General features: G+C 54.6%; 1 long non-coding RNA gene across 1 annotated transcript; it reads left to right on the top strand.

Annotated features, from left to right (window-relative positions):
• The first annotated feature begins 10185 nt into the window (after window positions 1-10185).
• On the top strand, window positions 10186-15877 carry LOC141279284 (uncharacterized). Its single transcript, XR_012333255.1, has 3 exons — window positions 10186-10464; window positions 11591-11890; window positions 11992-15877. It is a non-coding gene; the product is annotated as an uncharacterized lncRNA (long non-coding RNA).
• The last annotated feature ends 463 nt before the right edge of the window (window positions 15878-16340 follow it).

Raw genomic sequence — 16340 nt, 5'->3', positions numbered from 1 at the left:
GCCACAGCGGCTGGTTTACAGAACCCTGGATGCCGCTACCTTCTGTGGTTCCCCGCAGCCACCCTGGAAGTTGGGGTCTCAGCCTCTTATGCCCCCTTTACAGGGGAGGAAACTGAGGCTGGGAGGACGGTGGAGGCACCAAGGAAGGGTCTAACCTTGGCCTCCAGGCCCAGGGCTTTGCCCACCTCCACAGTCAGGGTAGTGGAGGGTGAGCTAGTGGGATGCAGGTGTGCCGAGAGGGGCAGGGGACCGAAAGGGGGAACAAGCAGAGACGTGGGGGCCTGGGCACCCCCCAGAGTTCTCCCTCCTAGAGTCTCCCCTTCCGTCACCTCCCCTGGCTCTGCAGCAGGCCTGGTGACCTGGGTCATCCCAGCCCTTCATGGCCTTCCCCCCGCCCCTCCCCCCCCGGGTTCCCACGGGGCCCACACAGCTGCGGAGCCAGGGCTGGCACAGGGCCATCGCTTTACAGGGAAGAAACCCGGCCGCTGCCCCCACTCCCAGGCACCTCTGGAGCCTGCGCCTCCTTCCCCAGGAGCAACAAACTGCCCTTGTAAAAGCATAAATCAGTGACTGGCGGTGAGAGGCGGCTGGAGATAAGACAGACCTTTACGACCAGATAAGCTGACAATAGCGTCCGGCTCCTTAAATTTGGTGCAGGACCAGGTCCCGTGGAGCGGATGCCCAGCTGGGCTTGCAGAAGATAAGAGGACATGCTGCTGAGCTTCCTGAGCGGGCCCCTCCCCGGGGATGGAGGGGGACGGTGTGGTGGGCGCCCACAGCAGGCCTCTGGTAGGGGGGCTGGGCTGGGGAGGGGGCCACTTGAAACCTGGTGACGTTTGCGGTGACTTCTCCAGTTGGAGGGGCTCTGGACAGTGGGCTTTGTGTTTTGTTTTTATTTGTTAGTTTTTCCCTTGATCGCGTGAAGAAACCCCCTCAAAGGAGCGTTAAGGACGTCTGGTCCCTGTCATTCTCCATGTCTGGTCCCTGTGCCACTCTGCACGGTGACAGGCACCCTCCACTCCCACCCGCTATGACACCCCTGCAGCTCCAGGCTAGCACGTCCCACCTGAGTCCTGGGACGGAGAGCAGGTCCCCACCAGGTTTCCGCAGAAGCCCTAGGAGAAGGGGCTCCCCGCTGGCCTCAAGGTCAGGAATGCAGCTGGTCCCACAGGGCCCAGGGACACATATGCTTATGGACCTGGAGCAAGACAGGTGAGGCCAGCCTAGGCGTCCCCAGGGACCTGGAGGGGGTGGGTGGTCCCCTGAAGAACCATCTGGGCACGGGGAGGGCGTGTCCCCTCTGGATGCTGACTATGCCGACCTCAAGCTGGAGCTACTGAGACAAAGACACCCTGCGGAAGTCAGAGGCTGTGGGGATGGCTGACGGGGGCGGGGAGAGGGGTCCTGGCATCACTGCTCTCCCAGAACCCTGGCCCTGTGTTCGGGATACTTGTGCGTCCCTGCTTGCCAGGCAGCTCCAGGTCAGGGTGGTGGTCTTGTGTGACCTGGATTCATCACCCACGTCCTGTCCCGTCTGACAGCCTGGGATGGTTCTCAAAGTGATGTGCCTTGGAACCCCCAGGCTCTCCTTAAGCCACAGAGTTCTGGGTTCCATCCCTAGAGGTTCTCATTAAGTGGGGTGAGGTGAGGCCTCTGAGCCGTCAGCACCCAGGGGATGCCTTTGAACCACCTGTGAGGGTTTCTGCTCCGGGCATTTCTTTCTCTTGGTACATTTTTTCCAAAGGGGAGGCGGAGAAGACAAGAGAGAGTGAGGTCGTCAGTGAGGTAGCCCCGCCCCCGCCTGTGGGACACAGACACAGGACCTCAGCAACACGATGGGGAGAGAGGGGCGGGTGATGGCTCCGGCAGCCGTCGCCCGGCCCCTGCGTCGCACACGAGAGACGGCGAGTCCTCTGTCCTCCTTCCAGCAGCCTGTGACGGAGACTCACTGCCTCTGTTGTTCAGAGGAGGAAACTGAGGCCACGGAGAAAACGGAACTTGTGCAAGGCTCCCCACTGGTACGGGGCACACCTGGGATTGCTCCCTAGGCCCACGACATTTGGGAACCTGCTTGGGCATTGACTGTGCAAATCCTGACCGTCTGCCCACCCCGTCCATCGGCTCCACCAAGAAAGCCCTTCCCGGGGCTGCCCCCTGGCCCCCCTTACCTGGTTCACAGTCCCTGGGCGACATACCTGGGCACAGTGCTCAGGGGTTCCCCCAGAGGAGGTTGAGGGAACAGCATCTCTGGAGGCCAGGCTCTCCACAGGGGACCCCCATTCCCACAGCGGCATTGCAGGGGCCAAGTCCCGTGGCAGTGAAGAAGGTGCCCACGGAGCCTCTGGGTGAAGCCTAGCTGCTGTTTTCAGACGTGTGTTTCCTTGTCCTTAAATACAAGTAGGTCATGCCTGTGTAGTTAGAAAAAAATAATCAAATGATCAGAAAACGTAAAGTGAAAATTCTCTCTTCCCCTCATCCCCAGACCCGAGACCTGTCTTCCAGAGTTAAGGTCTGTTCACTTCTTATGATCCATCAGAAGTGTTCAACGCCCGGTGCCCTGACGCTGCTTGGGCTCACCTGACTCACCCAGAGCTCTCTGCATCTGCTCAGATAGAGTTTGCTCATTCTTTTTGACGGTTGCATAGTATTCCATCCCATGACTTGTCATAATTTACCAAAATATCGTTTTCTGTCAACCATGCAGTGGCAGCAGCCTGGAACCTCGGCTTGGAAGGAAGATGAATTCCTAGACCCATGGGAAGGATGTGTTCATGCCCAGCTGGGTAGACTCAGCCACACTGCCTCAGTGGGATGGGAAGAGGCTGGCTTCTCCCCCACCCAAGCAGGGAGGCACACCAGGGCCTGTTGCTGCAGGAGGGACAGCACACACCGTGTGACGCCTTTGGGAAAATGAGCAGAAAAACCCACCCCAAACAATGTTGTAGGTGGCAATAGATATTTTTCAAGGAATGCAGAGATTCCCAGAATACGTCATGGGGATCTCCCTGGGAAGAGAGGAAATTAGGATGGGGGTCAAGGAGGAAGGGAAGGTGCTTCAATTTGATTTGTAATATAGTCTTTTGTTCTTTCTTTCTTTTTTAAAAGAAATGTATATATTCATTTTATGACTTATGGAAAGTAAATACATTTTTTAAAAGACTCGACGTAAATAAGCTTCAGAGGTTAAAAGTGGTTAATTCTGGGTGGTAAATACAAATGATTGCTACGTTTTACTTGGTTCCTTTCTGAAGAAGTCAGATTTTAAAATATAATGTAAAAACTCCCTCCCCACCTTCTCTGGCACTGGCGGTAACCTGGGCACGTGTGGCAGCCCCCAAGTCTAGGTTCCCCAGGGATGGGACCAGCAGGTGACATTACTCAGACTGTCAAAACAAGAAGCTGCAGAGAAGGAGTTTCCTTGTAGTCTGGCCTGTGAATATCTCACTCCTATGACTCAGCAGCAGGTTCTAGGCACCTCGGTCATGGCCGGGGAACATGCCCAGCTGGTTACTGACCCTGGCTGGCTACCAGGAGCTCACGCTACGCTTCCAGCCACCCCGGAGCCAGTTCTGAGTTGGATCCAGCTCCCCACAGCCACCCCGACATTCTCATCGTTATTGCCGTCTGGCCAGGGGGTGGCAGGGGGTGTGGCGGTGGCCTGGAACCAAGCAGGATGGCTGAGGTTGGCTGGTATCCAGACCGGGGTGGGAGGGGTTTTCTAATTTTCCATCCTCCACTTTCCTAGGGCTTGTCTGAATAGTTGGTTTGCTGTCCAATAGAAATTAAGTGGGAGTCACATAGGCAATATGAAATTCTCTACTAGCTACATTAAAAAAAAAGTAAAACAAAACAGGTGGAGTTAATTTTAATCATCTATTCTATTTAATCCAATATACCCAACAGTTACCACTCGACATGTAATCTACACTACAACATTATCAGCAAGGTACTTCACATTCTTATTTTCACAGTAAGCCTTCGGGACCTGGTGTGTATCCTACGTTAGGGCACGCCCCAGGTGGACTTGCCACAGTTCGATAACTCCATAGCCACAGGGGGATGAGTGGCTGCCATGGTGGACTGCACAGGTGGAGCCGTCCTGGCCTGAGGGGGTCATTAGCACCTTTCAGAAAAGAGGGTGGAACATGTTTATAGCAGAGGGAGAGATCTAGGTCTCCTCCCCCAGCTCTCTACTTGGCTAGAAGGCAAATGCACATCTGATCTGTTAGGTGTGAAACCAGTGCGTGTATGTATGTACGATACACATGTATGATATATATGTAACTGGAGTCCCCAGAAGTGAGGAAAGAGGGGGAGTAAAGGAGAACTATTGGAAGAAATGATGAGCGAAATTTTTCCAAAATTGGTATATAGTATAAACCCACAGATCCAAGGAGCTCAGTGAACCCCAAGCATGAGAAACATGGAGGAAATGATACCAAAGCACATTAGAATCGAATAGGTCAAAACTAGTGAGATGGAGAACATCTTAAAGCAGACAGAGAAAAAAAGATGTATACAGAGGAGTAAAGAGAAGGGTGAAGCAGATTTCTTTTCAGAAACAATTGGGGCAAGAAGAGGCGGTGCAGCAGCGTCTTGAAAGCACTGAAAGAAAAATCTGTCAGCCTAGAAGTCTTTTTTTTTTTTTTTTAGGTACGCGGGCCTCTCACTGTTGGTGGCCTCTCCCGTTGCGGAGCACAGGCTCCGGACGCGCAGGCTCAGCGGCCATGGCTCACGGGCCCAGCAGCTCCGCGGCACGTGGGATCTTCCCGGACCGGGGCACGAACCCGTGTCCCCTGCATCGGCAGGCGGACTCTCAACCACTGCGCCACCAGGGAAGCCCAACCTAGAAGTCTTTACCTAGTGAAATATTTTTCAGGAACAAAGGTGAAATATAGGCTTTTTCAGATACAGAAGTGCTGAAAGAACTCATCACCTGCAGATCCACCTTCCAATTAATATTAAAGGAAGTTCTTGAGGCAGGAAGAAAGTGACACCTGATAGAATTCAGGATCTAGATAAAGGAATGATAAGCACTAGAAAAGATAACTACGTGAGAAAATGTATGACTTGCTTCTTACTGTTTAAATACCTTTAAAAGATAACTAATTATATTGCAAAAGTAATAACAATGCAGTGTGGTGTTTATAGTATATGTAGAAATAAAATGTATCAGGAGCATAAAGGGGAGAAGTAGAATAGAAATATACCATTGCCAGATTTTTATACTAGACATGAAGTAACGCGATACCAATTGGAAGTAGATTGTGGATAATAGGCGTACACCCATTGATCACATTAAATGTAACTGACCGGGCTTCCCTGGTGGCGCAGTGGTTGGGAGTCCGCCTGCCGATGCAGGCGACACGGGTTCGTGCCCCGGTCCGGGAAGATCCCACGTGCCGCGGAGCGGCTGGGCCCGTGAGCCATGGCCGCTGAGCCTGCGTGTCCGGAGCCTGTGCTCCGCAACGGGAGAGGCCACGACAGCGAGAGGCCCGCGTACCGCAAAAAAAAAAAAAAAAAAAAAAAAAAAAAAAAAAAAGTAAATGACCTAAAATACTCCAATTAAATGGAAGAGATTATCAGTCTAATAAAAACCCCAAACCCAGCTATGGAGTATATAAGAAACTCACTTTAAATACAAAGACATAAATAGATTAAAAGTAAAAGGGTGGGAAAAGGTATTTCATGCTTACACTAATCGTAAGAAAACTGAAGTGGCTATATTAATATCAGAACAGACACATACAGAAGATTTGTACAACATTATCAACCAACTTGACATAAGTTATATTTGCACAAGGCTCCACCCCCCAAAAATGGAATATAAGTCGTTTTCTAGTGCATATAGAACATTTGCTAAGTAGACCATATCCTGAAGCATATCATGAAGCATACGTCAGTACATTTAAAAAGGATTCAAGTCACACAAAGTACGTCTTCTGACTACATTAAATTCAATTAGAAATCAGGAACAGAAAGATATCTGGAAAATCCCCACGTGTTTGTAAACTAGATAACACAGTTTTAAGTAATGCATGGGTCAACAAAGAAATCATAACAGAAAATAGAAGGTATTTTGAACTGAATGAGAATGAAAACACCACCTACCAAATTTATGGAATGCCACTTAAGCAGCGTGTAGAGGGAAATCTATAGCACTAATGCCTATATTTAAGAAGAAGAATGGTCTCAAATCAATGATCCAGGATGCTAAGAAACTAGAAAAAGGAAAGCAAGTTAAACCCCAAATAAAAATTCCATATGGGCATAAAGACAGACAAATACATCAGTGGGGCAGAATAGAAAGTCTGTAACAAGACCTAAGCATATTGACAACTTGTTTTAAACCATGGAGCAAAGGCAGTTCAATGGGGAAAGGAGTGGGATGCAGGGATAAAGTGAAATAAATCAAGCAAGAGAGGCACAGGCAGAGAACAGAGGCATGTGACCGACTCAGAGATATCCACATGCCTGCCTGACCCCCACCCCACTCCCTTCAAAATATCGGTATCAGGGATGCAGGGGAGCTGGACCATTCAAGTCCCTCCACTCCCTCAGCACCTCCGGACCCTCCATCCTCTGCCTCGAGGCATGACGTCACCACCAGGCAGGTGCTTCAGAAAACCAGAGAAACAAATGGCCATTCAAAGTGTGTATTCCTTAAATGTCAGGGTGCCTTATGCTAATGGATCAGCTGATGAGCTAAGTCCTAAGAAGGATGCAGTTAAGATTGGGCCTGAGAGGAAGTGTGGGGAGAAGTGGGTGGCCCCCAGACCTGGGCTGGGTGGGTGGGGGGGTACTGATGGTGGGAAGTCTACTAGACCAACCCATGGGGGGGCTCCATGGGACACCACCCCAGAGAGAGAGAGAGGAAGTGGCCTGTGCAGTTGTGGCCAACTGCGAGCCCGGTGGGGCAGGCCAGCTGCTGGAACCCCAGGCAGGGTCTCTATGTCATAGCCTTGAGGCAGAATTCCTTCTTCTCTGGGAAACCCCGGTTTTTTGCTCCGAAGACCTCCAACTGACTGCATGAGGCCTACCCACAAAGTCAAGGTTAATCTCCTTTACTTAAAGTCGACTGATGGAACACATGAACCCCGCCTACAAAAGCCCTTCACAGCCACACCTAGACCAGCGTTTGACCAAACCACAGCCATCACGGCCCAGCCAGGGCGACACGTGAAATGAACCATCACAGTGAGTGAGCCTTGTTGGGTGGTGGGGGTGAAGGCTGAGGAAGGCATCCTGGGGGTTTCACTCCCACAGACAGAGCCTGTGAGACCCTGTCGTCAGCCCCCTAGACCCCCACCCAGGACACAAACTTGGAAACTAGAGTCTGGGACCCTTGAAATCATGTACAGAAATACTTTGTCTATGAACAAGCCTATTGGACTTCCCTGGTGGTCCAGGGGTTTAGACTCCACGCTTCCACTACAGGGGGCACGGCTTGCATTCCTGGTGGGGAAGATCCCACACGCCCTGCGGTGCAGCCAAAACCAAAAACAAAACAAACAAAAAACTATGCACAAGCCTATTGCTCTATTTTGAATAGAGGTGTTTTAGCTTTAATCAGATTCTCAAAGGGATCCAGGACCCTAAAAGGGAAAGGACCACAGTCCCTGCGGGTGCGGGGGGGCGGTTACCTGAGCCAGGCCAAAAGCAATTTCCTATCCCTGGTTGGGATGCTTGTCACAACCTCCAGCTGTAAGATGCCTCCGTGCATCTCTGCAATGACTGTGACCCTCTCGGGACAATTATTCTGCAATTTTCAAAACTTCAACTCGCACCCGGCTTGGACGGCCCCTGCTCGTTAGCACGAGAGGCCGGAACAAACATCTCCATCTGCAAAAGCGGTTCGGGGAGCGACGCTTCCGACAGGAGGGTGATGGCTGGACCAGTCGGGAATCTGATTTCTAACCGCTGTTCGGCACCAAAGAGGAGCGTCGGGCTGAGAGGTGGTCACGGCTGTGGCCCTGGGGGATGGGGTGCACCCTCTGAGCCATCTTCCTTGGGGACTGTCCCACAGACTGTCTGGCTGTCTCAGCCAGACTGCAGTTCCTGCTACTTGCTGACTGTCACATTCTTGCTTGGGAGGTACTGACTCAGAGCACAGAGCCTGTTGCTTCAAAAGGTCAACTTCCACTGAAGTCCCTCCCAAGGCTGATGACCCAGCCCGTCCACACGTGCCCCGGGCAAGGAGCGGCCCTGCCTGTGGAAGGAGAGGCCAGGCCCGGTCCCTTTGGCCCAAGGGCTCCAGCTTCCCCAGACCCAGGCCCAGAGTCCCCCTGGGCTACAGAACGGGGGGTTGCCAGGTGGGTGGCCCCCAGGCACACGAGGATCCCCTGCAGCTATGCTGACCATTGTCTACCTGCCCAGCCAGGTCCAGCCACCCTCGTTCCCCACCCTGTTTCTCTGCCCCAGGGGGCAGATGCTCACTGGCTTCCTGGCCTCTGGGTTCCAGCTGGGCTCAGCAAGTGGGAGATGCCAGTGACAGATCAGGGTGAGGAAGGAGAGACAGGCTGGCTTCCTTCCTGCTGGGTCCCTGGGGGCGGCAGGGCCCCACCTCGACCCAAGGCCACGGCTCCTGTCTGGCATCCCCTTCCACAGCCCCCTCTTTCTCTGGGTTCTGTAACTGCTCCCTCCTGGCCCCAGGGCAGTAGCCAGGTGTTTCACCGTCCTTTACCTTCCATCCCCCCTCAGAGGGAGAGGGCTCCTGCTTCCACCTGGGTACGTACAGGTGTAACTAACAATAACAAAGGCGACATCAACAGTAATAATAATTGTCATCCCTTGCAAGGCGCTTACCATGTGCCTGGGCACATTATTTAATCCTTTGAACAATTTATGGAGTAGGTACTCTTGTTAACCCCCATTTTACAGGTGTGGAAACCGAGGCACGGGGGTGCAGAGCAGAGTAGCAGCGTCAGTATTCATGTCAAGGACTCAAGGACCAGGAGGAAGCCAGGAACCTTCTCTGAAGTGGCGGCATGGGATCATACCCAGCCTTGCATGAAACGTCATCCCTGGAACTCACGCAGGGGTCCCGCTGGGGTCCAAGGCTCCCGGTCCAGCGCCGCTTGGAGAGATGATAGCGATGACCGCTTCCCCCTCCTGGATCTGGACCCTTGGTGGGTCCCTGGTTGGATGCCTTGACCCTTGCCTCTGGCGGGGCCCCGCTCAGCTCACACACCTGTGCCTTCAAGGGCTGAGCCCCATCTTCCCGCTGTGACGGGGCTGGTGTTGGCGGAAGCTTGACCTCGGTGGCCTAGAGAGCATCGCCCGAAAGTTACCTCAGCCTTCAAGTGACGTGCGTGTTACTCTCCGTTTCCTTTCTACTCAAACAGAGGATTGAAAAGGAAAGTCGGTGAGTAACAGAGTGCACGCTAAAAATACTCCCAATAAACAAACAAACCGGGTCAGGGATCAGCAGGCCCGGAGAAGGCAATTCTGCGCGCACAAAGGCCAACTGTTTATAGCCTCAGATTTGGGTTTGTTGCTCAAAGAACGCTGTGGCCAAGATAAAGGCGGGCAGTGTTCTGCTGTGCAAGGGCGCCAGGACGCACGGCAAGTCATTAACCTCGGCCGCCTTTACCTTCCCTGGGGCCCAATGCCTTCTGCGTGCTTTCCTGGAAAGGGCGTCGGGGCCGTGACCCAGGAGTTGGGCACCGAGCCGAGATGGCAACACATCCCACTGGGTGGTTTATGTTCCGTACCAGACAGAACAGCTCCGGGGCCCGCTGTTAGGTTATCAGCCTGAACTCCTGGGACTGGGCTCAGGGCCGCGAAGGCGGGGCTGGAGGACAGAGGGCGGGGCACGCGTCTCAGTCTTAGATATCAGGGTTTTAACCCCCAATAAACTCACCGGTTATTATTACTGCTGATGGGTCTTACATAACCTTGAGAAGGCTGTGGAACCCTTCAGAGCCTCGGCTGGTATAGAACAGGGCTAATAACAGAGCCTGCTTCTGGGCTATTGAGACGATTCCAGAAGATTCTGGGGATGACGTGCTTAGCACAGAACCTGGCACACAGTAGGTGTTTACAATCGACATGGGTCTGTAATTGGCATGGCTGTCGTTTTGCTGATCTCTATAGTCTTGAGGTTACGGGAGAGGAAATCAGGACAGAACACAAAGATCCCCGCCCAGCGGGGTCCCCAGTGGAGGCTAAGACACGTCCGTTCTCTCTTTGTTTCTCCGGCTTTCCCTCTCATTAGTGTGTATAATGAGCTGGAACTGCAATTAGGCACGCTGCCTCCCCGGGGACCCCGGCTCTCTGGAGCCAGAGCTCAGGGGCTGCCAGGGCCGAGGGGGGATGATGCAGGTGCCCGGCGCTCTCGGGAAGGGCCCCAGACTCCCCTTGGAGCAGGACGCTGGCCTGTGAAGTCGGGGGTGACGGCAAGGCTGCACGGACAGAGGGGGGTCCCAGAGTAAGCCCCATCTCAGCGCACCCCCAGATCTGCAGGTAACAGGTGCTGTCGTGCGTCTAGCTCACATCAGGGGACTTTCCATTTGGGGGGACGGCTTAGGGGCAGCAGTCTGGGTGGAAGGGCACCGGGTCAGGCAAATTGTGGCAAAGGGTTTACTCAGCTTGTGTTCGGAGCTGCTGGTGGGGACTGGCGGGGCTGAGGCCACCCTCGTGGTCACCAGAGAGCCCTGCCCGGCTGCCGGCCCATCCTGAGCGTGTGCACACACACCTTCAGCAGAAGTGTGAACGCCGGGGTGCGCCGCACCATCTGCTTTGCACTTACTAGCTCAGGGATATCGTCACCGCGGTTCTTACTGGAAGTTGCTGGGAGCGTCTGAAGCTGAACAGAGTGTAGGGTCAGCAGGCGTGGCCTGCGTTCTCTGCACTTTGCGCGCCATGGCCTCCCAAACAGCTACCACGGGAAGGATGCAGATGCTGGGGCTGCTCCCGCTTTCCTACCCCGAACACGTAACACATGCAGTGCTTTTACAAGCCAAGTTTGCACACGACCACAGAACTTTGGTTTGAAAGCTCTGTCCTGGCTCTGGGTCCACCAGACCCACGGTAGGCAGACCACGGGGCAGGGCTAATGGCAGGCAGCCCCCTTTGGGGATCAGGTTCGGATGTAGGTCTCTGAGGCCCATAAAATCGGCTTTGCACATCCTCTGACAAGGGAGAGACTTCAGCCGAAAGCCAGGGGTTGGGGTCTGGGATCCGGGGCCTGGGAGAGGTGGGCCGGGAATGCCGTGACCCTCACCTCACAGGTGCTCGGGGAAGAGAAGGGTCCTGCCCTCGCTCACCCAGCTGTACTTCAGCAGAGGTGCTCTGGAACCAAGCCTCCCAGGGTTCTCTGGTTTTCCAAAAGGAAACTTGCCTGTTATTTCTCTCAGATCCTGGAAGGATACTTACCGATGGCAAAGCATGGTGCGCCGGTGGGCGTGTCTCCAGCCAGGGAACCAGCTCGGGCTTGGGGGATGGAAACTATTTTCCAAGCCTCTCAGCGCTCACATGAGAGCTCGATTGGCAATTAGCAAATGTCACAACCCCTCCTCTTGTCGCCACGGCTGTTTCAGATGTCAGATTCCTGCCAAGCTTCACGTCTTGTTCTAAAACCTCTTTCCAGGGGACTCGGGGGAAATTAACATCATGCCAAATGAAAGAAAACCCCTCGGAGCCCGAGCAGGGCCCGTCCTCCTGGGGAGGGAATTGAGCCGCCGCAGGACTCACGCTTATATCGACAGTGAAAGATTAATTGGTGTGCAGTGAATTATGGAAATGCGGGAAGCCGTTCCCACCTCCGATGCCTTTGAAACCGGGGTTCCTGGATGCAGCACTGTCCGTCACGTGCCGGGTCCACGGCAGGGCTGCAGGAGTCCCAGCCTCCTGCTTCTGTCTTCCAGAGGTGTCTCCCCAAGCTCTGGAGGTGAAGCTCAAAGTTAAATGTACTTAGAACTGGGGAGGGGGTCAAACGATGGGGCAAGGCCACCCCCACCCCTACTGACATTTATTGAGTTCTTCTGCAAGACCAGGCGCCGGGGCCGAGCACTTTGCCTGGAGTAGGTTTCCTCTAATCCTTCCGGCGACTCTACTGGACAGGCTCCGATCTTGGTTCCATTTTACAGGTGAGAGCACAGAGGCACAGACGTGGTTATCCAGATGGGCACCCAGAGGGGGTGAGGGCTACTGAAGGGTATCCGGAGGGTGCTGCCCAAGTCCCCTGGGCTTGGAAGTTCTCGATGGGGCCCGAGATCCCGCGTCTCTTCCAGCCTCTCAGGGGATGCTGAAGATGGTGGTCTGCAGAGGAGCAAGGGGCCCCCTGGGGCTGACTCCCAGCTTACCTCTAAATGGCCAAGCGGAGACCCTGGGGAGCCTCTGCTTCCGGCCTTGTGTAGGGGTGGCCCCATCTGTTCTGGGGAAGAGCCAGGGCAGGGGGGGCAGCTCTAGGCAGAGGCGAGCATCAGTGTGATGTGGCCCCATTTTCCGAATGAGGCATGTGAACCCCAGGGAGAAAAGGAGGCTTCCCCAAATCCCCTGCAGGGCCTGACTCAGTGCCCAGGTGACCCCAGGCCCGGCAGGAGCCGGGGAGGGGGGCTTTAGAACAGACTAGAGCACCTGACCTCTCCCAAATAAAAGGGTGGCTGAGCGCCTGCCCTAGGGTTCCGGCTCCACCCAGGGTTTCTGTTGGTGTCAGCCCACCTTGAAAGTGGCTCTAGGAAAAACTCTGCCCAAAGGAAAGGCCGCCGCCGGTCACTGCCTGGTCCCGCTGCCACCACAAGATGGCACTGTTTTGTGGGGTTTGGGAGGCTTTGCTCTGTTTATCTGCAACCTAAGAAGACCCAGGGATCTGCTCCACGTTTGAAGATGCTCTTAGGCTTACGGGGCTGAAGGTAATTCTGCTGTCCTGGCGCAGAGGGCAAGAGACGCCTTCCTGTTGGGCGTGTGCGTTTGTACGTGCATGTGGGCGCGGGCATACCTGTGCGCACCTGCGGTGTGGGTCTCTGCGTGATGGCGTATGCTCTTGTGTGTTTGTTCACCTGTGTGTGGATATGTGAGTGTGCGAACATGTGTGTGGTCTGGCCTGTGCCTGTGTATGTGTGCATATTTACACACTTGGTGTACGCTCACCTGCGTACCTGTGCACAGGTGTGTATGGTCCTCGCGTGAGTGTAGATGCGTGTGCACGGGCATACAGACGCGTGTTTGTGTGCGTGGTGCATGTTCTGGTCTCGTGCATACACGTGTGCATTTCGGCCTTGTGCTTACGTGTGCACATTTATACGCGTGGTGCGTGCTCACTCGCATATACCTGTGCACGTGTGCCTGCTTGCGTGTGCACTCGTGTCCACGCGTGTGTGTCTGCATGTGTGTGTTGGAAGCAGGGAGTCCTGTCTCCTTTCCTTAGCTGTCCTTCCCCTCCTCTCCTCCTCCAGCTGGTGCCTTTGCTCTTCAGGACTTTGCTCAGAGACCAAGTCCCCAGGAGAGAGCCGCCCTGAGGCGAGAGCTGGGCGGGGCATCCTATGGGCTCCGTGGTGCAGCATCCCGTGCTGACGTCTCCCTGACGACACTCTGAGCTCCCTCGCGTCAGGTCCTGGTGGTGCTCAACGGGGTCCCGGGTTTGGGCCTGGGACCTGGACTCTACTAGGCATTTTGACCTTGTGACCAATAGACGCTGAATCCTGAGTGGCAGATAGGTTCTCCCTATCTGCCAGGTCCTGTCCTAGCAATCTCTGAGGGTCATTGAATTCTTTGGACAGTCTTCTGGGCAGGTTCTATGATAACCTGTCTTATGACGGGCAAACTGAGGCTCAGAGAGGTTAAGTGACTTACCCTGAACCATCCGCTAAGAAGTGAAGGGCTGGCACCCAGCCCAGGATCTGAGTCAGTTTATGGGGTGAAATGAACAAACGATTCCTTTGGTTCGATTCTAGTTTTGATCAGGAGGTGCTTCATTGGCCGGTTGGTTGCTGCAGGGGGGGGCCTTCTCTAAAGCCCCCCCTCTGGGAAGCCTCCCTGACCCTGTCAGAGTGGACCCTGGCTCTCCCTCTGCTCCTGCAGCCTGTGGGCTTGCACCTGGTGGTCAGGGAGCAGGGATGGTCTACAAGCCTGTGAGTGGGAAGCCAGGGGCTTGGGGAGTGATCTACCCCTTTGAGACTCTGAAGAAACCTATTGGAATCTCTAGGTGCTGGGGTAACACAGGCACCCACAAAATCCCCCCAGCTCTAGGGCTTCACTGGCTATGAAGCTCAGGGCCGTAGCTCAGGGCAGAGCCCCGCCTAAGGGCCAGACAGCATCGTGTCCATACCTGCCGATACCGAACACGGCTGGTAGGGGTGGCTGCCTGTCTGTTTCCAAGAGAGGAGGAGACCTTTCATTCCTTCAATCCACATTCCTTCAATCTGCATGCCCATCACAAGCCAGGTTGGTGCATCAGGGAACAAACGTGGTGGAAATCCTCGCCCTGGTGTTCGCCTGGATCCCGGCAGTGGGTTGCTTGGTCCCCGGAAGTCCCCCTCTCCCTGGGAGGGAGCAGCCACCCCCCGTCTGTCTCTGCTCACGCTGAGCCCTCGGGCACCTGGAGTGATCGGAAAGGACGGTCACACCCCAGATTTGCCCGGCGCTGGCTTCCCTGCTCTCCCCCTTGCTGGCTTTATCCATGGGCTCCCTGTGGGCGTAAGGAATTCATTGGACCAAGTCGTTATCTTCTTACTGGGAAAACTACCCGTGGCCGAACTCCACGTAGGGTCCCCAGGCAGGGCCCTCCCTTCTGGGGGCCCATCAGGTTGGCCCACCCGGCCCCGTGCTTGAGGGAGGGGCTGCGGGTTCTGTCCCCTCACCCGTCTTTTCCGATCAGCATTGAATGCAGTTTGGTCCCACTGTGACATCAGCCTGCCACACCATCCCAGAGCCGCCGGTACCATCCAGGGTCTGCCCTGAATCCAGCGCTCTTTCTCCATCTATAAAACAGGAGCCGTGATGGTGTAAACCCCACTCTGTGAACCCCTGGGCGCTCAGATGCTGGATCCCGTCCCTGTGAGCTGACTGTACACGAGATGATGAGAAGTGAAAGTCATAGTAAGATGAGGATAAGGTGGACTTGCCAGCAGGACTCAAGGTCGAGTCAAGGAGCTAGTTCCATCCTGTGCTTTAAAAAAAAAGAGAGGAGAGAAAGAAAAAATAATCTCTTTTCCCCTAGGAACTCGTGTATGAAAAACCCTCCAGCATCTCTCTCTGAAACTCGGTCCTGGGCACTGCAGTCTTGCCTCCCCTCCTTCCACTGGCCTTCTCACCTCTGCCCTCACGTGGGTGTCACCCCCTCCTCTCCTGAGCTCGCCATGTCCCCACCTGTGGGTCATCTTCACCTGAGCCGGCCCTGCCCTGAGATCCTCTCCCGCCCCAGGGCTCAGACTCTGCTCACGCCTGTGGATTTGTAGGTCTACGTGTTTCTCCTTCGGGACCAGAGTCGCCCCCTCCAGAATCTGCCTGGTATTCGGCAGGCAGTTAGCGCTTAATACATATTTGTTGATGGAATGAAGTCCGGGTTTGAAAAAAATGTCTCAAAAGCCAGAACATTCTACATCCAGACCCTCTCCAGACACCACCTGGGAAAGAGGACCGGGCTTGTGAGTAGATTTCGTGCCAGAGTGGGAGGGGCTGGTGGCGAAATCCCGGGGACGCTGCACAGGACGATGGGATTTAACGGTCGATGGTGGAGAACTCCGCAAAATCCTATTTGGTAACTGCGTCCGGGCCCTTGGAATGTCCCAATTGGTATAAATGAATGGTTTGGAGGTACCAAGTGCTGTGAGGTCTGTCTTTGGATGTAAAGAAGGAGATGGACTGAACTGAGATGCGTTCTGACCCCAGACTCAGAGGCATTAATTAGTTAAACGAATAAGTATTAAATCAAAGGCCTGGCTTCAAAAATTAAACTCAGATTAGCCCCTTGTTCTACTTCCTGTCGAATCAGAAACATTTGCTTGAAGACTGGACACCCGGGAGGGGAATGCCTCTTGGGGAGGGGGCTGCTGGTCCCCACTGCCCCACCCGCCCCTGCCGCCCTGAATGGAAATGCCAGGGTCTGGAGAAGTCTGCAGCAGTGGCCTCTCACCGCTGTGCCCCTGCACCTGGCCAAGGCTAGGGGCAGAGGTATCTAGAATATTGGCGGGAGAGACCCTCACCTACTGGTTTCTGGTCTGACTCGGTCGTTCCGGTGGACCCTTGAGCCAGGTGGGTTTGGGGCAGAAGCAGGGAAGGCTGGTCTAAGGTGAGAAGACCAGGGATGCCTCCTGGTCGGCTCAGGCTTCTCCAGGTTTGGGCTGTGGCTAGGTACACTCGGAGGGGCCTCCCTGGTGGTCTTTTATGGTTTCACAGCC

Source organism: Tursiops truncatus, chromosome 8 (assembly GCF_011762595.2).
Source record: "Tursiops truncatus isolate mTurTru1 chromosome 8, mTurTru1.mat.Y, whole genome shotgun sequence".
In the NCBI taxonomy this organism is placed as follows: domain Eukaryota; kingdom Metazoa; phylum Chordata; class Mammalia; order Artiodactyla; family Delphinidae; genus Tursiops; species Tursiops truncatus.
This window is presented reverse-complemented; position numbering and strand designations above follow the sequence as displayed.